Source organism: Saimiri boliviensis, chromosome X, assembly GCF_048565385.1.
Source record: "Saimiri boliviensis isolate mSaiBol1 chromosome X, mSaiBol1.pri, whole genome shotgun sequence".
Taxonomy (NCBI): domain Eukaryota; kingdom Metazoa; phylum Chordata; class Mammalia; order Primates; family Cebidae; genus Saimiri; species Saimiri boliviensis.
The window spans coordinates 50,683,058-50,690,166 of record NC_133470.1 but is presented as its reverse complement, the minus strand read 5'-3'; the positions used below and the strand labels follow the sequence as shown (position 1 = coordinate 50,690,166).

At 41.6% G+C, this 7,109-nt stretch overlaps 1 pseudogene; it reads left to right on the top strand.

Annotated features, from left to right (window-relative positions):
• The first annotated feature begins 841 nt into the window (after positions 1-841).
• LOC101031153 (ubiquitin-conjugating enzyme E2 C pseudogene) lies at positions 842-2,331 on the top strand (annotated as a pseudogene).
• Positions 2,332-7,109: the final 4,778 nt, after the last annotated feature.

Sequence of the window (7,109 nt, the reverse complement as noted above, 5' to 3'; positions counted from 1 at the left end):
CTGGATATCCATATGAAGATGAAACTAGATCCCAATCTTTCACCATATAAAAATCAACTCAAAATGGATTAAAGACTTAAATGTACAAACTGAAACTATGGAGCTAGTAGAAGAAAATGTTGAGGAAATACTCTAGGACATGGGTCTAGGCAAATATTTTTTTGTGTGGGACCTCAAATAACACAGGCAACAAAAGCAAAAATAGGTAAATGGGGTTAAATCAAACTAAAAATTTGCTGCACAGCAAAGAAAACAATCAACCAAGTGGGGAGACAACCAATAGAACGGGGAAAAATATTTGCAAATTATTCATTTTACAAGAGATTAATAAGCAGGATATATAAGAAACTCAAACAACTCAATAGCAAAATACCAAACCAAACTAAAAAACCTAAATAATTCCATTTTAAGGGGGCAGAATATCTGAATATACATTTCTCTAAGGAATACATACAAATCACGAACTGATCCAGTAGCTGTGCTACACTGTGGGGAACTGCTCTGGGTCCAGACTGCCCCATCTCACTGGCATGGGCAGCAGGGGAAAGCGCCTACTGGAGCTTCGGTGCTAGTGTCATCCCTCCCCTACTCTCCCCGCTGTCAAATTCGGTCCTCTTAGGCAGTCTCTAGAGGGCTGGGGCTGGCCGGAGAAGACTCCAAGTCAATGGGTTTTAGTCTGTGGTGTTCCATGAGAATGAGGCCGCTTGGCTCCCTGGCTTCAGCTCCCTTCCCACAGGAGTGGACGAACTCTACTACCCTGTGGAAGCCCCCAGAGCTGGAGTACGCAAATACTCCTGTGTCTCAGTGCCTTCTCACTTAGCCGCCCACCTGAGACGCCACCATGGGTCTCCGAAGCTTTGTGCTTGGGACCCAAGGCTCTAGGTGGTATGGGCTCGGGGGTAACCTCCTGATCTGCAGATTGCAAGGATCAGGAAAAGCTGTGGTTTTCCGGGAGAGGAGGCATAATAATCCCTCACACTCTCCTTTGGGTAGGGGAGGAAGTTCCCTTTGCCCTGTGCAGCTCCAGGGTGGGTCATCGCTCCACCCTGCTTTTCCTCACTCTCTGTGGGTTGTGCCAACCACCTAGTCAGTCCCAAAGAGAACCTTGGTACCTCAATTGAAGATGCAGAGTTCACCTACGTTTTTCATCCTTTTCAGTGGACGCTGCAGAGTAGAGCTGTTTCTATTCAGCCATCTTGGCTGCTCCCCCCTTTCTCTGGCACTGTTTCTTCTTTTACCCCTTTTCCCTTAGGTTTATTTTGTTACTCTTTTATTTTTGTGCTGGATGCTCACATAATTTATTATCTTTTTAATAATGATTGAAAGCTACGATCTTCCTATGAATACATTTAGCCATGTTTAATGGGTTCCTGAAAGTAATTTTAAAACAATCGGCCTGGCGCGGTGGCTCACGCCTGTAATCCCAGCACTTTGGGAGGCCTAGTGGGTGGATCACGAGGTCAAGAGATCCAGACCATCCTGACCAACATGGTGAAACGCCATCTCTACTAAAAATACAAAAATTAGCCGGGCATGGTGGCATGTGCCTGTGGTCCCAGCTACTTGGGAGGCTGAGGCAGAAGAATCGCTTGAACCCAGGAGACGGAGGTTGCAGTGAGCCAACTGCACTCCAGCCTGGCGACAGAGCAAGACTCCGTCTCAAAAACAATTTTTTTTTTTAATCTAAAGATTCTGATAGAATGGGTAAGGAATGTAGAATTTAAAAATGTAGAGAGTGTGTCAGTTGCAGTCGTATTCTCCGAGTTCTGTCTCTCTGCCAACGCCGCCAGACGGCCTCCCAAAACCGCGACCCAGCCGCCACTAGCGTTGCTGTTGCCCGTAAAGGAGCCGAGCCGAGCAGGAGAGCTGCCCGGGGGCCCCATGGGCAAAAGGCTACAGCAGGAGCTGAGGACCCTAATGATGTCTGGCGATAAAGGGATTTCGGCCTTCCCTGAATCAGACAACCTTTTCAAATGGGTAGGGACCATCCATGGAGCAGCTAGAATGGTATATGAAGACCTGAGGTATAAGGTCTCGCTAGAGTTCCCCAGTGGCTAACCTTACAATGCGCCCACGGTGAAGTTCCTCACACCCTGCTACCACCCCAATGTGGACACCCAGGGTAACATATGCCTGGACATCCTCAAGGACAAGTGGTCTTCCTTGTATGAAGTCAGGACCATTCTGCTCTCCATCCAGAGCCTGCTAGGAGAACCCAACATCGGTAGTCCCTTGAACATTCATGCTGCCGAGCTCTGGAGAAAATCCACAGCTTTTAAGAAGTACCTGCAGGAAACCTACTCAAAGCAGGTCACCAGCCAGGAGCCCTGATCCAGGCTGCCCAGCCTGTCTTGTGTCATCTTTTTCATTTTTCCTTAGGTGGTCTGTCCTTTTTGTGGTTTCTGTACAGGACTCTGTATCTTGAGCTGTGGTATTATTTTTGTTTTGTTTTGTCTTTTAAATTAAGCCTCGATTGAGCCCTTGCGATGTATATTAAATAAATGCATTTTAGTCATTAAAAAAAAATGTAGACTGCATTAGAAGACTAATGCAAGGTAATTTCCTCCCTATACATCAAGTGCTTCTTTTAAATTCAGAAGCTTGTGTAATTAATGATGAGAAATTTGGAAAACAGATATGTAAGACACTAAATTATTCAATAAGTACTGCTATTATATTTGAACTTGAACACTATAAGTACAAGTTGGAAATTTATACATAACATTTCACACAGCTGGACGTGATTAGCTCAGTGTCCACAGTCGTCTTAGAAGACTGACAGGAGCAAGAAGCGGGCTTAGCATGGGCATCTTACTCACACCCATCTGCAGCATCACTGACCTATATGCACTCTCCCTACTTCACCAACCACAATAACTAGAAACTAGACAGTTTCTCACCACATTTTATCATTCAGTAATTTGCAGTTACATTTGGGGAAGGATTTAAAATGCAATTATTCTTTAAGAGTCAGAAGAATTGGCTGGGCCTGGTGGCTCACGCCTACAATCCCAGCACTTTGAGAGGCCTAGGTGGGTGGATCATGAGGTCAAGAGATCGGGACCATCCTGGTCAACATGGTGAAATCCCGTCTCTACTAAAAATACAAAAATTAGCCGGGCATGGGGGTGTACGCCTGTAGTCCCAGCTACTCGGGAGGCTGAGGTGGGAGAATTGCTTGATCCCAGGAGGCGGAGGTTGCGGTGAGCCAAGATCACATCATTGCACTCCAGCCTGGGTAACAAGAGCGAAACTCCATCTAAAAAAAAAAAAGAGTCAGAACAATTAAATTGGACTCAGGCCAGAGTCTGATGAAGTATGATAAATCACACAAACCAGATTATATGCTATGAATTCTAGCCAACAGAAGCAGAATACACTGAAAATAATTTTAAAATATCTGACTTGAACGTTTCATTTTTGTTTTTTATTTTTAATTAACAATGATAGTGTATATTTATGGAGTGAATGTGGTTTGTACATATTATAAAAAGATCCTACCAAGCTAATTAACACATCTCTTACCTCACCACCTTAGCACAGTTTTGTGGTGAGAATGTTAAAAAAATAATTCTTTTAGAAATTTTGAAATATACAATAAATTATTATTAACTGAACTTGGAGTTTTTATAACAGCAAAGATAAGTTTATAACTTAAGGGATTGACCCAGAGTCACAAAACTTATGTTAGAGCTGGTACTACAACCAACTTCAGTACACAGCATATTTCATGCACACTGATTTGTGTTGTAAATGTGTTATTTATTTCTAACAATCAGCCCCTTATGAAAGTATACTGAAATTATTCATTGTTGGTTAAAGGACACTGAGAAGTAAGCAAACACCTTCATTTTTTTAAAATTGTAATTTAGGTTCTGGGTTACATGTGCAGATCATGCAGGATTGTTGCATAGGCACATAAATGGCATGGTGATTTACTGCCTTCATCCCCTCATCACCTATATCTGGTATTTCTCCCCTCATTATCCCTCCCCATCCTCCCCACCCAGCTGTCCCTCCCCTACTGACTGCACTGTGTGATGCTCCCTTCCCTGTGTCCACGTGTTCTAATTGTTCAACACCTGCTTATGAGTGATAACATAAGGTGTTTGGTTTTCTGTTTTTGTGTCAGTTTGCTGAGAATGATGGTTTCCAGATTCATCCATGTCCCTATGAAGGACACAAACTCATTGCTTTTTACACCTTCATGTTTTATAATACAATATTGCTTTGACCCAATTTTTTTCTCTCATAGTTTATAAGTATATATGGGATCTGAACTACTTTTCAAAGAATCTGTGTGTGTAAACTCTACTATTAAAACAGCAGCATTGTTACCCCTGTATGTATTGTGAAACCTTACTTTAAATGACAATGTAAGAGCCATGATTAGCCTACATTTCCTATATTTCCCTATAGTGTATTAACAGCAATAAACATCAGTTTTCAAAAAAATCTGAAATCTACACCATGAACAGGATTTCAATTACATTTAAAAGGTAATTTTCTAAAAGATCAGCCAAATGGATTTGAGGGCCCATGGCAAATTTTATAGTCATGACCTCCATTCACTAGTGGGGTGTTATTTGTTGAAATAATCTAAAAGTCTTATATGTAACTTTCCATAAATGAATCACAGGTAGAACAAAGAAATAAAAATGACATAAAAAATTATTTGTGAGTACAGCAAAATTACTGTCTTCTATTAAGAATAAGGGAAAAGGGGTGAAGACAAATGAATGGGCATTGTTGTGAGTCATATTCTGGAAATCTGTTCACAATAAACCACTAAAATAATCCACAGCTTAAATTATGGAAATATTTTGCTTAAACATATTCTATCTGGAAGAAATGATTATTTCTCCTGTTAATCTTAGGAACTTGGTCTTTTGAGTTTCCTCACCTTTTAAAGGTGGTTACTTTTAAAAGTGACTTAAATAATTATAGTAAACCGTGTACAGGTATGTCAGTACCCTTAATTTTCCAGCTCTTACCAATCTGACCACACAAAAAAATGTAAATCAAAGAAAAAAATGACCATCATTCATTGAGCTCCTTTCCAGAGTCTGTCCTGTTCTCTGAACTAGATCTATGCCTGTGCCAGCAATGAGCTATCTTATAGTATATAATTTTGAGTATTAAGCATTTTAAGCAAAATCATTCACTTTTTCTTACAGCAACACAGGTAGCAGAAAGAACACAATCTCTGGAATGAAACGTGAATTCTGTAGATATCATTTGCATCCTCTTTGGTGAGACACAATGACCTAGCCTCACATTCCTATACAATGGAGCTTTAGTCAGGGTGTTGCAAGGTATGTTGACTTGGCACTCTACACATACTATTGTAAGTTGTTTACACTTTTAATGCAATAATTTTAAAATACAGCAACAATGTTCTAATATCAAATTTAACCAGTGAAATGATGTACAATTTTATGGCTAAAATTAAATAATTTTCTTACATTCGCTAGAGATTAGCTCTGAAAAGTACTGTATTTTCCAAGCACACCAAGTAAGTCTTTAAGAGAAAGGGAAAATTCTTAATGACAAGGGACTGCACATGGCTGCAAGTCCACTTCACTTTCAAGCCAATTTTTAGTAAATGTTTGATATCTTTCTCTAATACTCTCTCTTCTGTTCCTGACCTGTCATAATGCATGATGCATACATAAACCTCCATCCATAGGAATTCTTCTTCCCCTTCTTTTCACCTTGAACCACAGGTGCTTCTTCATCTCCTTCTCTTAAATAGGAAAAATATCCTGACTTTTAGGTGGTGGTGTCTCTTGCTAAGGTTGTTCATCACTGGGCTGCTGGACCTAGGAATATGTGTGTGCAAACTAAAAGTTTTGTTATTAATATATGCCAATAGAGATGACATCAGCAAGATGGTGGAGTAGAAAGTTTCAAGCTCTAACCCCAGCCCACAAAAAGTTCAAGTAGCAACTATTCACCAAGAAGAACACCTTTATTGAAAACCCCAATAATTGTAATCAAACCCAAGACAACTGTGTGATCCTCAGAACTGAATGAAAATTCAATTTAAAAAAAAGAAAACCAATTTAAAGCCATCAGAATAATAGTCTCACTTCAACTGCACCACCCTTCCACCTCCCCTAAGTTGGCACAATTCCACATGGAGAAGATTTCTATGAGTGTATGGTTGCTACAAGGGGAAAAGAGAACCAGAGGCAGTCATTCAGCTTTCCTAGCATTCTTAGATGCTTCCCAAAAAGCCTACTCTAGTCTCACCTCATGTGAAACACCAAGGGTAATGGGCCCAGGTGGTCAGGGTAAGATAGAAAGAAAGAAAGGAGGCAGAGGTTATGGTGACCAACACATGGATCTTGGTGTACGTCTGTGTTCCTGCTACCTGTTGCACATGATTGGAGACATCAGCCACCTTTACAGCCACCTACAAAGTTGAGTTGGTCACTTTCAGAAGCACAGTGGGAAGGACAACATAGCTTAAATCCCTAGATGGCTAATTTCCATGCCTAGCCTCACAGCCCACTCCAATGACTCACCCTAGCAAGGAGATGCCCACCTCTGACCATCTTGGAGATGCGTATAGACTAGATCTGCCTGACTCACAAGTCTTTACTCAACCAAAATGTCCACCCAAACAGAAAGACCCCCACCTCTGCACATTTCAGAGAAGTGTAGGGGATAGACCTACTTGATCTAGAAGGTCAAAGACCTGTTCAACTCAGCCAAAACCCCACCCCACAGCTCTTCCAGAACAGGGAGGTAATCCTGAATCATGCATTTCATAGAGGCCTATCTTCTGGTCCCATCCATTTTGAGCAGCAACTCTCCCTCACCTCAGAGCCCAGCTGGCAGCCTTGTTCAACTACTCACCCCAAAAAGCAGAACTGCCCAGCCAGAGAATACATCCTGTGACTGACCTGACCAGAAGCCATTGTAGTACCTAGCCAGCAGCTCCACCTAACAATAGTCTCACCAGTGGTGTCATCAGACAGCAGAACCTAGACAGCAGCCCCACCCAACATGAGAGCAGCAATCAGCCAACTAGGGATCTTACAACAAGCTCTGCCTACCCATCACCAGCTAGACCTTCCAGAATCACAGGCTAAAGACTTCAA